The sequence below is a fragment of the Pogonomyrmex barbatus genome, unplaced genomic scaffold (assembly GCF_055798465.1).
Source record: "Pogonomyrmex barbatus isolate J1 unplaced genomic scaffold, ASM5579846v1 scaffold6, whole genome shotgun sequence".
Classification (NCBI taxonomy): Eukaryota; Metazoa; Arthropoda; class Insecta; order Hymenoptera; family Formicidae; genus Pogonomyrmex; species Pogonomyrmex barbatus.
Genome location: NW_028297160.1, coordinates 4,237,443 through 4,253,496, shown reverse-complemented (window position 1 = coordinate 4,253,496; position 16,054 = coordinate 4,237,443). Strand labels below are relative to the sequence as shown.

Genomic DNA, 16,054 nt, shown 5'->3' with positions numbered 1-16,054 from the left:
TAAATCAAACTTTTATTTGACTCTTCTATTCGATTTATTATATTTCTTTTTATTGAAAGTTTTAGATACATTTTACAATATACAATTGTCTTTTTACACATATTTATAATATGCACCATTTAATAGCTGCTTATTAGTGTTGTTAACTATTTAGTGAAGTTTCTGAATAATCACTCGACATTTGATCTATTTACCGGAATCAGAATGCTAGAGTAGGAAGCAGCGTGTTATAAATGCTTGGCATACCGTTTGAAACGCCGATCGAAGAGCTTTTGAATTATTTGCCTTAGCGTTCTTTTGTTCACGTCCTTATTAAAGATCCTTTAGCTGACAACTCGATGCTGAGAAGTAAGTTGACAAAAAGTTTAGAAGGGAAAAATGTAAGAGTATTTTAACAAAGAACACAATAAAAAACATTTTTGCAAATTATAAAATGCTCCCTTTGACTTCTATTCATTTTCATATAAAAGAGAGATTTCACAAAAGAATTCCTTATCAACTAAAGTATGAAATCTAACAGCTGTAAAATAAAAAATTATATGCTACATTTATTATTTGAATGAAATATATTTTATATCAAAAAAGTATTATTTGAAAATTATATAATATAAAAATACATTTAATGATACTAATTACATATATAATTTTTATGTTGTATTTTTAAACATAACTTAAATTGATGCTTAAATTGGTACTAATTTTTTTGTATTTTAATAATTCATACAATTCTAATTGGTTTTTTATATTCTGCAGTTGTTTCAATTATGATTCTTGATTACATATGATTCTTGAATTATGCATATATATGTCACATGCATACATATGTCACAGTCTGTGTGCTTGTGTGTGTATAAAAAAATTTGTCATCAATTTTTATTATAAAAAATTATTAACATTTATCTTAAAACTATTATCTTAGTGTTGATAACTATATCAAAAGCTATTGAAAAAATTATAACACATTTATCAGTACACACAAACATATGACAGTTTTCATTTAATAAGTCGTTAAGCTTCTAAAAGAAACTAACTATATATTTCAGACGCACGCGATGGCCAATTTCCAACTTTGCTTATTGCGCGCATTTTCTCTTCTTTCAAAGAGGTTTATGCTATTTTTGATTCTGGCAGAGAAAATTGCTACGAAAAAACTGCCTTCACCAATCAAGCTTCATGCAATCTTTGTCACCTCGTCTGAATTTTACCGTCCCGAGATAACTTTGCGATCAATCGATCGATTTTATTCTCGACTTACCGACGACATCCTCACAAAGACTGCGCTGACCCTTCTTCGGCAAGTTCGAGCCATTTCAACAAACGACGTCCCCTTATCGCACACCATTCCGCAGATTGATGCGGTTACATTGTGCGTTCCAATACAGGTTCAGATTGGTGTGCGTTATCGATTAGTAATTTGGGTCGCAGACTTTTAGTCTTCCCTAAGCTTAATTTTTTTTTCTTGTTCTTTATTCTCATAAATATGTCTTGATGATGGAACGCTCGCCATTGGTTGTTCTACTGGTTTTATGTCACAACAATAAACTTTCTTTTGCTCGTTTACGTGTAAAATAAAATGAAGCGTGATATTATTTATTATAATATTTTTCCATAAAACTTTTTATTTATTTCTTATTTTAATTTTTTGATATAATTGATATGATTTTTTTAATATAAATTTTATTAAATTTCTTACCTTACACTTAATTTTTTTCTTTTTTGTAAATTTAATTTCTGAATCTTAGTTTTAATATAGAAGAGAAATGCAGAAAAATAATTATTTGCTAACATTGATAAATGCTTGTTGCATTAGTTCGCTTCTTTATGGAATTGGAAACATTGAACTTTGAATGAGAAGTGATGGAAATATCAATGAACTTTCTGATTAACTCGGCATAAAACAAGGCCATATTTATCTATCGGCAACGGACATTTGACCTAAAATCCCAAAATAGATTTTTCAATGTAGAAACTCGGAGTGTTTCTTGTAAAAATATCTGCTAAATTTATATGAGATTGAAGAAGCAGTCGGAGAATCTAATATAATGCACTTCTTGATCAAAAGAATAAAAGGAAACCTGCTAGTTGAGTTTAGTTACGACTAGCAGAAATTTCCTATTCCAGTTGCGTCGACCAATTTCATCTCTCTTTTCGCGAAAATATCTTATTCACGAGTTATCTTACCATCCTAGAGAACTAGTTATGAAAATGATAGTAAGAATTTTTTAAGTATAAGTATTTTTATAAGTATATTTTTTTAAGTATAATTTTTCAAAGTTATACTTTAGAATTTATCATAATAAGTTTATTTTTGTTTTTATTTGAATTTTGTTTTATATATATATCAATATTTTATAAAGATTGTATTTGTGTTATTTTACTAAAATAAATTATTAAATATTGTATTAAATAAATAAGTATATAGGTGTATGTATGTATATGTGTGTGTGTGTGTGTGTGTGTGTGTGTGTGTGTGTGTGTGTGTATAAGATGTAGTTATTACATAGGCTGCATTCAGCAGAAAAAGCAGTTTTGCAACTGTTGTAAAACTCTTTAATATGATTGGTTTTTATTATTAATTCCTCATTTAAATAAACCAATGATTAAAAAATTTTATAACTTTTGCAAAGCGGCTTTTCTGAACGCAGCCATACTCTCACATTGATATATCTTTATAAATAATATAGAACAAAATGTCATTCGCTTGAGGCAATTTTGAATAGTACAAATAAAGTAATACGACCTTTACCTCTTTCCCGACAAAATGAATCAATCACGGTAGTGCTTGTCATTCTCGATCGTCCATCAAGTAAAAGTTTCAATCGTACCTACGCTATAATCAAACGCTACTATCGCAATGAACTCCTCCATATATCGATACGATTCCGGATTTTGTTTCCGATGCCATCTCGTCGTCGAGAACATTTAATCAATCTCGCCTGGTAGGTCGAATGCGTCATTTGGATCGACTACTCGGTACACACAGTATTTTCTTCGAACGAAGCCGTTCGTCACTCAATAAAAGAGAGGAAAATCAGGTCGAATCACTAATGGAGCTTTTCAATGATCTCACGGTATTCTGCTCCGGCTAATTCTTGATAATCAATTTTTGGCTATCAAAAAATATAACTAATCGGTCTACGGAGGGACTTTTCCTTTCTTTTTCGCAGTGCGCATTGTTATTTCAATCGCATCAGTTCTTTTTCTTTGATAAGTATACCTCGGAATAGCTTCAGAAAGATATCGTGGTTATGATTCGTTGGCGAATAAGTCCAGAGGATAATTACAGATAACTGTGTGGGGAATTTATCCTCCATAGCGGATGGATATAATGAAAATAAATATCTACCACTTCCACCTTTCACCTGGACATTATTTATTTAGTCTTTATATAAGATGTTTCGGAATTATGGACTTTACACACGATATTATTTCTAATTTTATTAGAGGATCGACCTTTTTTAATAAAAATCTTATATTAATAATTTTCGAGGTGCTTGATTAAAAACTGAGTTTTTTGAGAAACAGATTATAAGAGCTTAAAACTTACTTTGCATATAATTTAGTTAATTAGACGCTCAATTTATTTGCATTTAACTGTAAATAAAATTGTTTACTGTGAGCGTGAAATTAATGCGTGATGCTGTGAAACTTATTAGAAATGAAAATGTTTATACATGTAGAATCAAAGGAAATTGTCAATCTATCTCATCGTATTGTATATTCAGAATGCAACAGGGTGATATCAAGATGCAATCAGTATTCGAGGTCAATTTGAATTTGTATCTTTTTCTTCTTTCTCATCAAAGTTGTGTAAGCGGAGAGTAATGAGCCAATTCGTAATATATGAAACATACGACACACAAACTCGAAGTTAACGAAACAAGTAATGGTATAAAATCGTTACCAATATGTTACAAAATGGAAATCGATACAACGAAAATAAATTGTTTTGTAAAGAGGATCTTTTAATTACATGATGCTACAAATAATTTCATGTTCATAAGTTTAATTGCTGTGTAACAACGATTGTAATATTTCTGGGTTATATGTGTAACAGTCATACACTAACCGAACGTGTATACGGAAATATGATATTTTCGCGTATTGGAAACGAGTGAACGTCAAAGTAAAGAGTTTGTTTTAAAAGTCTATCTTTCTTAGAAGAACAAACAAACGAAAGAACAAATGGAAAGAGAGTTGAAGTAGGTCATGCCTGGAGCATACATGTTATTTGGTTCGAAGATGAAAAGCAATTTTCCATGGTTGATATCAATGCGTATATTACATATTTTTCTCCGCATAAAGGAAAAGAATATGCTTTTGACATCACGATGCTTTGTGACATCACGAAAGAGACGAGAAGAAAAAATATTATTGCGTGTGGCCAGTACAACAAAATAAATCGTTATCATCCGGCATTCTTCGCGGCGAATTGAGAATGGCAAAATCATAGAGAAAACGCATGTGGATTGGGCATGTAGCAAAGACCATTCAATAAAGTGATTCAGCGCGAAATCTCGTAAGCCGAGTGTATGCGTTATGGTTTTCAGCGATTCGATACAAGCCATGCTTGAAGCGCTCTTATGAATATTTGATGTCGATATCGTTACGTTTAATTGTCTGTATATCCCATTACACGACAGCACGCTTAACTATACTTTCGCAAATGATCGTATGCATAATAAAAGGAGGTATTTATAGTTCCAATTTCATCAGCATTATCCAATATCTAATATTATTTATTGTGTTGAAAAATAAAAGCTGATGATTTTAAAATATCAAAATAATGGTAACATTAATAATTTATTTCAATTTTAATAAATACAATACAATTAAACGTTATTTATATATATATATATATATTCTAGTATTACTTCTTAACATTCTTTACAATTATAAATAATTTTTAATCATGATTTATTTATTGAAAATGTACTAGTACATCTTCCTACTAATGAAAAACATTGATTAGTCTAAATTATTGTGCATAAAAAAAGTGTCAGAGGATAAAGTCACCTTTTTTCACAATAAACTTATGTGTAGAAGGAATATTCAACTACTAAACTTACTAAAATTACTACTTGCCTTTAGCGACATTATGCTTCGCTGCATTTTCGAAAGAGATTGCATGCATGCATAATGCATGCATAATAAAAGAGCAGTTTGTAGCTGTGATCTACTAGCACTAGATATTACCTTCTATGACGCGAATAATCTTTCGCACAATATCTTGTTTATAGTTGATCTTTTTCATAGAAAATATCGAATAATTTTAAAAAATGTCACATATATAGTACATGCTATCAATAAAGTTATTTTTCCGAATATATAAATTATAATATATAAATAATATATAAATATCTATAGAGCGAGTGGTTATATTGATTCTACATGTATAATTATTAAATACAAAATCACTTAATATACATTTTCGATAGTTCAGCTATATATCATATGTGATCTTTTCGTTTGCAGTAATATTACAGTCTCTCGCGTGAAGATGGCTGCTAACGCCACTCACGTAGAATTCCAGAGTGCAGAAATGTAGTCAAAGTAATGCAATAAACCGTCGCCCATCCGTCCGCTAGTCTGTCAGTAGAAGACCAATGAGACCAATAGTTGACTTTATTCAAGCAAGTTCACACACGAAATCACTTTCAGAATGTCCCTGCTTACGATATTTTAAAAACTTTTATAAATCTAGTTCTCGATAATTATCCGAACTACTTTCTATCATAATATAAATTTTTTACCGACATTTGATTCGTTAAAATAGCATTCAATTATTAGTTTTATAGTTGCAATGCTTTTTCGTTGATTCATCAGAGTGAATGAAAGGCTCTCTCGAACTCAACATCCAATTTTACGAAATTGTCGAGATACATTTATCGTTAAAGTTCGCTACGCGAAAGTTCTACCTGATATTTCCGAAGAGTTTCGCACATTTTCTTGTTGGTATATTTTATTGTATATATTTTATTACATTTTATTTTCCATTGAATTTACAACACAAATATACATTTTTCCATACTTAATAAATTTGAAGATATAAAATTGAATTTACTTTAATTAAAAGATAAATAAGTTGTTCTAAATTATTTGGAACTTTTATGTAAAGTTTGTAGGTAGATAAAATGAATAAGTTTATAAATTTAATATTAACAAACAACGGGTTAAAAACATTTTTAAAGTTTTAGCAGTCAACATAAACATATTTCAAGATGGAATTATTTGGCTTTGTATAAAATTATATACTATATATTTGCTATTATCTGAGATAAATATCACTCAGGAATGATTTTTTTTTAATAATTATTTTGGTAACAGACTAACAATCATTATTCTCTCTGGCTAGCTATTTCACATAAAACATTGTTAATTCAATAACAGTAGAGAATCTCTCGTCCATAACGAGCAAATTATTCCATCAGAATTAAATTTTCACCTGTATATGTGCATGTGCACATGTATGTATATATACATACGTATAAAACGTATGTGTGTTCATACAAATATCTATGCTGCGTACATTGTGTTGCTAGACGAACTGGAATGAATGGCATGCGTAAAATTGAAGAGACGAATGCTATGAAATAGCGAACAAAGCTATGTCACACTTTTTTCATCTTTTCCAAATATAGAACGATCATTAATAACGTGCAAATGCACTTCGATACCAAATTCCATTGAGAATTCTGCAACTCTTCGAGGTATGACAAGATCGTGGATTTGATCATCCTCGAAGTATCTCAGAGCTCTTTTTTTGTGAAGAAATCTGCGATCATCAACATTCCGATGGCATGTAATATATTCTAAAATATATATTATCGATAGAAATTCATTGTGTAAAATTTACATAAAATAGATGACACAGCAAATGCTAATATACGATGGAATTTTATGCAGTACATAATTGCAAAATTAATATCTATATAAATTGTTGAATAGACTATTATTGTTCTAGTTACTTTGATTTGATTATAAAGCCGAACGAAACTATTTATTCATTATAATCAGTAATATCTTATAATAATTTAATAACATTTAATATGATTTCACGAGTATTCATCTGTCCAAATTCAACTGTCCAACTATTCCTGTAATATATATTAATACAAATTCCGTGGTTATCTTTGTTTTTTTATTTTCTCGTAATTTGTATGATATTTTGTAGTAAAACTCAAAGTGAACATATAACAGTACTGCTGAGGGTCACGTTTATGTTTTATGTGATATTTTAACGAAAACATGTATTTGGAACTGAGTCGAACAAAACTTATTAAAATAATTACTTTACTTTCACGCGTGTAGCGGCGAAACATAAGGGAGATTCGCCTTTACAGTGAGCTAATTACAGTACAAAGAACAAAGTACGATACCGCTCTCTTATTCTCTATTCAGAGTATAAATCCAAATAAAATTAGGTATCCTACACTCTTTTCTTTCACCTTACGTAGTATCATGATCACGTGCGATGTTAGATTTAATTGAACCTCGTGCAACATTAGATATACCAATCCATTAGAATTCTTGGCTCGGAAGTCTCTCGAGTTTTAAGATATGACATACATGGTTGTAAAATTCTCAATCAAGATCAGTGTATGATAATAGAATGTTATTGTTATTAGATTTATGATTATTTAGAATTTTTGATTTAGTGGACTTATACTTAATTAAAATAATTATTTATTTCATAAATATAAAAATTTATTAAATTTAAAATATGACATATCTTAATGTTACCTTTAATGTCTTTTAATTTTTATTATTAAATTGTATAGAGATTTAGAATAATTAACCTTCAGTATCAAGATTTATCCATTTGAAGATATTAGAATTATGAAATTTTGCAAAATGTTATAATTTATAATTATAATTGTACAATATATAGATGTAAACTAAACGATATAATTTAACTTTAGTTTTAATTTTTAATAACATTTTTGAATGACCTATAAAAATGAGTTTTATAGTATTAATAGTATTAATTCATTACGGATATTGATAATTTCAATCTGTAAGATACAATATATATTAATGTCAATTTTTATTAATATGTATTATTTTTAATCTTGATTTAACCTACTTTTTGTCTTTTTTTAATTCAACAAATTAAAAAAAATAAAGAATAATTAAAGAGTAAATTAAAGAATGTAATAAGAATAAAATTAAGATTATGATAGACATTGAAGAAATGGACATAAGAGTTTTTTTTTAATTTTTATTTTATACAATGTTAAAATATAAAGACATAACAAAATTGATTCTATTTTTGTTGATATACATAACTGATATAAATTAAAATAAAACCGATTAAAGCATTTAACTCAATGTTTTAAATATATATATATATATATATATATATATATATATATATATATACTTAAAACATTGAGTTAAACGCTTTAATCGGTTTTATTTTAATTTTTGAGCGATATTATTTTTAAAGTGATATAAATCTTATCGCGCTGTTGTAATCTTAGATATCTCTATTCAGTGCATTAATGAAACACTTTCGGCTCTAAGTGACTTGCCATCAAGCGTCGGACAAATTTCTTTTAACTTCTTTTGATGCTTTTGTCGATGCTTATTACATTAACATAAGAATGGACGTGTACTTACGGCAAAAGAGTGTCGGTGGAATCGAGTCGGAGTTACCGGCGCCTACTTGGCCGAGTCACATTTACATATTCTGAGAGAAAGAAATTCTTAAAAGGAGATTGCTAGAGAGGGACGAATGTCGACCTTGCGAATGTCTTGTTCTTGTGATTCGCCTCACAAGGATCTATGTATCGATTGACGACATCTTCTGTTTGAGAAACAGTAGTGTGTTCAGTGTGTACGTGAGCGAAATTACGGGGCTGTATGAATACAATTACCCGTATTAATCGATTGTCGATATATAGCATATTCCGTTATCTTGTATTCTGTTACCGATAGTGATTGATCTGAATTAACAACATATATGTAATACTAATTTAATAATATGTATTATGATCTTTTTACACACAGGTTTAACGTGCAATGATAATTCAGTTGCAGAAATTCAGATAGGAGAAAATATTTTTCTAATTAGGTAAAATTATATCGTATATGAGAATGTTGAATGGTTATAACGGTTATGCTGTTAATTTCTCGTTCACGTCACAGATTTTGTCCAACGTAATAATTGTTTCTCTCCGCATGAGGGACAGTACCGTTTTCTCTTACCTTAATAATGTTACGGTTGTTTATTGCATCAACACTGAGTGAACAGTTCTGGCGAACAGCAGGGCATACTCCACTTTCAAGAAGAGCATAAAATCATATCTCGTTAAGTGAAAATTTCATTATGAGCTATGTTTCATTATCATCATAAATTAGTTTTTTCTCACAAATGATAATTATATCATTAACCCAAACAAATTATTATTGTTTAAAGTTTTTGTTCTTTTTACTAATTAATACTAATGGTTTTTCTAGTTTCTGTTTCATATCCAACTCATTTCTTGATATTTCCATTATTTTTGTAAACGGGCATAAATAAACATATTTATAATAATAATTATTTTACATAAACATTCTGCTCCTGTTGTATCAGTTTCTTAACAAAATAAAATAATCTTATTATTTGTTGAAAAATTTTCTTTATACAGACTTTTATATTTATTAAATATTTAGCAATATTTAGGTAGGCATTTAACCGTAAATTAAATATTTGAAGAAATATAGATTACATTAATATAAAAATCATATATTGCTTATCTCGATTATTAATTACTGTATACCTTGGACCTTGGTTTAAATGTTAAAATTAAAAACGATTATTATAGATAATCTCACTTTTCGCTGACCTCGCCCATATTAAACCGTAGACCGGATATTATCCCTGCGGCATTGTTTTCCTGCTCCTTCTCACCCTCTATCTGCCACCCTCTTCATATCACATCAACATTTGAAAAATAGTTCATGCTTTTATTAAGGGCAATAGAATGCCGAACACTGATGCAATAAAGGATGACACGAAGAAATAGAGACAAGTCCTTCATTTTTCATAGCCTCGACATACTTGCTACGTGCAAAAGTTCTGACGACCCTTAAAGTACCATGGACTGCCACCGCCGCCGCCGTCAGCACGTATCTGTCGCGGTATCCATGGCGACTGAGCACATGCGCGATGGGGTTACTCGGGCCATCCGCCGTGGAACACACCACGGGGGTGGTTTTTCGTGTTGGCATACCCGGGCGGTTGGCTGGGCGGTGTCTGCGGCCTTCACTTTCCTCCCGAAAATCGAAGGCTACGGGGGTGGTAGCCGTCCCTTTTTCCTCTGTCTCTCCTCTTCATCACCTTCTTCATTTTCTACCTTTCATCTATTCTCTTTCTCTTTTCCTCTTTCTTCTTTCCTCTTTCATTTTTTCCATCTGTATCTATATCTCGTCCTGTTTTTATTTCTTTCTCTTTCCATTCTTATCATTTTCGCGCCTATCGAGTTTACGCTGTTTTTAACTTCTTTTATACGGAGTGCGCGTCGTCAGACATACACGTGTTAGAAGACCATGCGAGGGTGTCATCCGCACCGTCACAACGATGCACGTGTCAAAACAACAAAAAACAAGTGAAAGTGTCGCAGTCCCGGTGCTTCGTTGCGGTTCGCTCGTTTTGTGCGCGCCGAGTTCGCACAGCTGGCAGCGTTTCGGGGGGCTTCTTTCCGTCTACATTTTTTGAAGATTCTCGAGGGTTGAAGGGTTCTCGAACGATTTCGACAAACGACTGTTGAAGTCCGTAAGTACTGAGTATGTAAAGTGCCCGGGAAGAGCTCCAGTAGATCGAAAGATCATACCTGGATCAACCGAGCGTTTTCGCTGCGCCAGTGAAACTTCCTAGTCACGTGAGCAGCAAGGGTGGCAAGGAGGTAAGAAGGAGCGATTTGAGTATGCCGTAGTCAGCGATACGACGACGAAGGGCGAGATACGTTCCGCGTGGAAAGCTGTCGATGGATCCCCCAATTCTCGTCGACAAGTGAGGGCAACTATACACATCGATCGATCAACTGAACAGCTATTCCGAAGATCGCTGTCAGTCTCGGTCGTTTCGCGACGAAGTGCGTATCGCTGCACCGATTCTCGAAGTCGCAACGAATCGTGGCACTTCATCATAATTGGCAAACTTTCGTTGTAAACGTTTCAAACACGCGACAACTTCTGCAAAACTTCAAACTTCAAACGTGATGATGAATCCGAAAAAATACGCTGTGCTGAGCGCGGCAGCAAAACAGCTGACGGGTGACAATAATTCAACACGCGTCATTTGCAACGTGATCGGACGGTCAATAGCGCGGTGATTTAAATAAACACACATTCGAACAAAGCGAATTGACCGTGAGTACCAGCACAGCTTCCACTTCGCGCGATGAAGATCGTGCAACGCGTGGATGCGTCCAATTTCGATCGAGAATGACCTGATTCCATCTTCAGAGCTAAGATCGATCCTGGAGAATATCCCTTCCTCTGTCGCTCTGCATGTCCGTCTCTATCTTCCTCTCTCGCAGATTCCAGAGGAACGTCGTGTCCACAGAAACGGATCTTCGTGGTCGGCGCGGATAATCATGTCGCGACCTGACACCACTGCCACATCGATCACTGTCAAGTAGATCGTGTGATCGCACTTGTGTGCAACTTTATTGAGGTATCTCATCGTTTTCGTTGATCCAGAAGTGGATCATCGATGCGAGTTAATGATGCGAGTGCGGATGAGTACGGCTAATTGCAAATCAAAGTCTCGAATATATTCTGCTTACTTTATACATAATATTCGAAGCAGTTTGAAAATTTTAATCGGAATATTAATGTCTGTTTACTTATGAAGTATCGGAATATTGTTGAAGACATACTAATTGAAAAATACTTAAAACGTCAAGCGTCCCGCCATATCATATTTCCTCATTCTCTTTTTTCTACTTCTTTTTCTAAATTTATAAATTAAATGCATGAAAATATTCATGTGATATAGATGTAATATTCTGCTTAAATAGAAATGTGTATTTTACAAATACAGTTTTGGACCATTATATTTAAATATTTAAATATTAAAAAATATTTATTTTAAATGCATGACTGACATGTATAACAGTCGTATATATGTAACACACATTTAAAATACCAAAGTTTTATACTTTTACAATTTATTTCTGGCTCTAGCTATTAATGATCGTGTGCGAAAGGTCAATCATATTCTCTCCACCGAGAATCTATATTTGTAATGTTATTGCAATTTTGGTCATTCGGCTCTGCAGCGATCTGATCCATTCGCGAAAATATCCCATTTGAATGGCATACTTATCGCCTATACTCCAAGCTCCAAGTTACAAGAGCGATATACCAATGTGAATGGGGACAATTGTCGATGCCGTGCACACCTCGCGGAAATCATCCCAGTGCTATTTCTCTTGCGCGTAACATAACAGTTCCCACGCGCATCATCGCGTTACGCCTGAGTTAATTCTATCAGTCGGTCCCACCAAAGTCAACACAACATCTGTTAGATGTTCCGCGTGAAACGTAGCGCGTGGGTCCTTCAACATCATCTCTCTCTTGCCCGATTATATATTCCGATTGGTCCGTTAACCACGAGTCATCCGCAGCGCCGAGTATCATGCATTGGATGACAATGGATGACGCCTGCTTGCATAATGCCGCCGAAACTCCTACGCTTGAATCTGACTCTTCCGCAAACCTCGAATATAGTTTTCCGACATGTGTCCTTTAACAAGGCGCTAATTGCCGGCCACATCGATTAAATCCTATCAAGAGACGAATAAACACATCAATATTGATGGAACGAGATATTTTTTTATTCTCACCTCGTTTCATTTTCGGTCTTTGCGCTTTCGAATAAACAATATTACGATTTTGTTTATCAGAGTGTGTGACGTCATGTTATTTTTTTGCGCAACGATCGGTGATGTATAGACACAATTTATCGCGCTTTGGAGTTCATTTGCAGTGCAAAATGGTTAGCAATGGTTTGCAGCACGCTTCTGCAACGTTTCTTTGGTTATTGCATTATTGCTCCACGAGATATCGATTCGCTGCCTTCCATTTATACGAATCTTCAACATATCTGAATAAAATGCAGCATGTTTTCCTATTTTTATTATTAATCCTTGTTAAATTGGAATTGTTTTTCAACGAAGGATCACGGTGATTAGCTTACATCAAATTGAATTGAACAAATAATATAAAACTACAAAAATTGAAGTTATTAGAAAAATTATTAGAAAAATATTTGAATAAAATAAAAATAAACAAATTTCAATCTAAGTAAATAAAGTTAAATGCTATATTTTATTTACAAAACTTAATTAAATATTCCAATTATTAGATTATTTTTATAAAATAAGAAATAAATAATTCATAATCATTGTGAAATATAATTGCAATTTTATAATTATTGAGCTAATCTTCAAGAGGATTAAAAAAGATCTAGAAATCATTAAAGTGAATATTTCAAGTAAATAAATTGATACAAATATTATTTATTTTAAAGAAAAGTGTAGCATTAAACATGCAAATTATTAACTAATATAGTAACTAGTATAGTATGATAAAAGTAAACAGCTTTTCCATATAAAATCTGTTTATTGAATATGACTCAACCTGAGCTTCGATTATATGCAACTTTTATTACGTTAACAACCTTATTGTTCCGCAATCGCGCAGAGTTTGGATTAAACCAGCTGGAACACCGGAAGGTGGCACATGGCCTTCATAGCTGCTTTTATTCTTTGTTTCTTACTCGTTTACTTCTTGTCTTTCACGAATTGATAACCGTACACCTTGTTTTATATTACAGTCTGCGCGAGCTTATAAAGTAATATAATAGTGATATAAAAATTTTCTTACATAGATTTCTAGTCTCTTTTCATACATATATTTAATGAAATAACTTTAAGTGAATCTCTTTTTTGAAAATATTTTATTAACTTTTTATTCTAGCATATATGAGCAAAGTCTTAAAAATTTTACTAGATTTTTTCTATACACTGTTATGTATTTTTAGTTATTCTTTTTATTATTTCAATAATGTTGTCCAGATTTTATTCTACTTATTTATTTTACTTATTTACATGCAGATTTAATATTTCTATAGCAATTTTCTTACTTATTTTAATCTTAATATTAATTTTTTATTAAAATATCTAGCTCATGTTAAGAAAAAATAAAATATATTTAAGACAAATATAATTTCTATGAAAAATTTCAAAAAAATAAAATTGTATAAAATGCAATTAATAAAAAATTTATTAATAAATTATATCGAGCAATATATCAAGTTTGAAACATGAATCGTTGATATAATTGACATCTGTTCAAGTAAAAACGTACTTCATGAAAATGCAGAAAATTATATAAAAATATGATAATTTTCTGATTACACTTTTTTGTTGCGTTCCTTAAATTTATCCTTCAAGCTTTTCCCTGTCCCTTGATTCTGTCTTTTGCTGCCCTCCGGCGTATTTTTAGCTATGATACATATAATATTTATATTGTATATATAATCAGCGTATATACGTATATAGTATATATTTTTTCTTAATAGCGCAGTTGATTCTTGTTTGTCAAAAAAAGTGGTTGTACGACGAATGCCAGAAAAGCAATTCCAAGGTGTGTCACTCCTGCATGATGTATGGCAATCCAACAAAACCTTTTTCCATTCACATTTGATCGTTTACCTCTGTCCTTTAGCTTTATTTTTTTAATTTCCGTGACGTAATCGACCATTGTTAACATTCGAGTCACGTGTACAAACCACCTGTAGATAGTGAATATATCCAATTGTACACTTTCCATCTTATTTATGCATTATTAATTTGCATAACAGATGTATAATAATAAATACAAATACAATGCATAAATATCTTTTATTGATAAATAAGTTAGATTAACATTATTCTGTGATGTTTTGAATTCAATTATGATATGAATTAGTATGAACCTTATGAGTTTCAAGCAGAAATATGTTTTAGAACTATATGTTTTAGAAATATGTTTCTACACATATCTTTGTGAAAAGAAATTAAATGATAATTTAAAAAAATTAAAAAAAAATTAAATGAAAATTAAAAAGACGCTAATTTAAAATTCTTTTTACTTCTATACAAAAGAATGTTGAACCAGTAAGATGTTAAAATAAAAATGATTTCTAAAGCAACAGGTTAAATGTAACCACTTTTGTGGTTTAATAGCTTAAATAAAACATGTACAAAAATGATGTTAAAACTTTATTTTAACAGTCAATTGTTAAAAAATGTTACAATGAAATTGTTTCTTTTCATTTATGAGAATAATTAAAATGTGCGAATGTTTAAAAATTATTAATATCTAGAAAAAGATATATACAAAAGTTTTAATACATATTGAAATATATTCAAAATATAATTAAATAGAAGTAGTGTAAAAAATGCTGAAATGCTTTATAAAATGATGTAAATTAATAGAAATAATTGTATTTTTCTCCGTGACTTTTTAGATATATATATTTTTTCCTCTCTCAATAAATTTTGAAATAAAATATTTACTTTGAAATAAAATTATTAATTAACATGACATTGTATGTACGGAGAGTGACGCACAGAGGGTAAGGCACGACATATGTGAATGATGCTTGTCTTATTTATCAAATAATTATGGGAACGTTTAAATGCAGTGGTTCCGGTTTGCGAATATTATGCGCTGAATTTCGCGCATGAAACACGTGAATAAGCAGATAGTCAAACCATGATAATTTCAATGATAATTCCGCCTCAATTTCGCGCTCGTAATAGTTTCCAAGCGTGTTGTGATTATTGATAATCATAGCGTGTAATGTTATGCTACTGTCAAGAACAGAAACGGAAATTTTTTTCAAATCTTTGTTGCAGAAATTTACTTCGTAAATTATAATATACAAAATATTTGGAAATATAAAAAAATATTTTTAATAGTTATGTATGTACATATATTTAATGATTATATAAATATTTGTTTATTCATTACTACTTTTCATTAAAAAGGAAAATAATTACAATTGGAAGAT

The 16,054-nt window shown here is 31.0% G+C and overlaps 1 protein-coding gene across 8 annotated transcripts in view; it reads left to right on the top strand.

Annotated features, from left to right (window-relative positions):
• Nmdar2 (glutamate ionotropic receptor NMDA type subunit 2) overlaps positions 1-16,054 on the top strand; it is a 162,452-nt gene that overhangs the window by 86,254 nt on the left and 60,144 nt on the right. For 3 of the 8 annotated variants that reach the window (XM_089082878.1, XM_011641668.2, XM_089082880.1), the window contains exon 1: positions 10,222-11,665. The exons of 4 other annotated variants lie outside the window; for them this stretch is intronic. The gene's annotated coding sequence lies outside the window, so the exon portion shown is untranslated. Of the gene's footprint in view, positions 1-10,221; positions 11,666-16,054 lie in introns of those variants that run through there. One more of the 8 variants, XM_011641669.2, reaches the window with a different exon arrangement.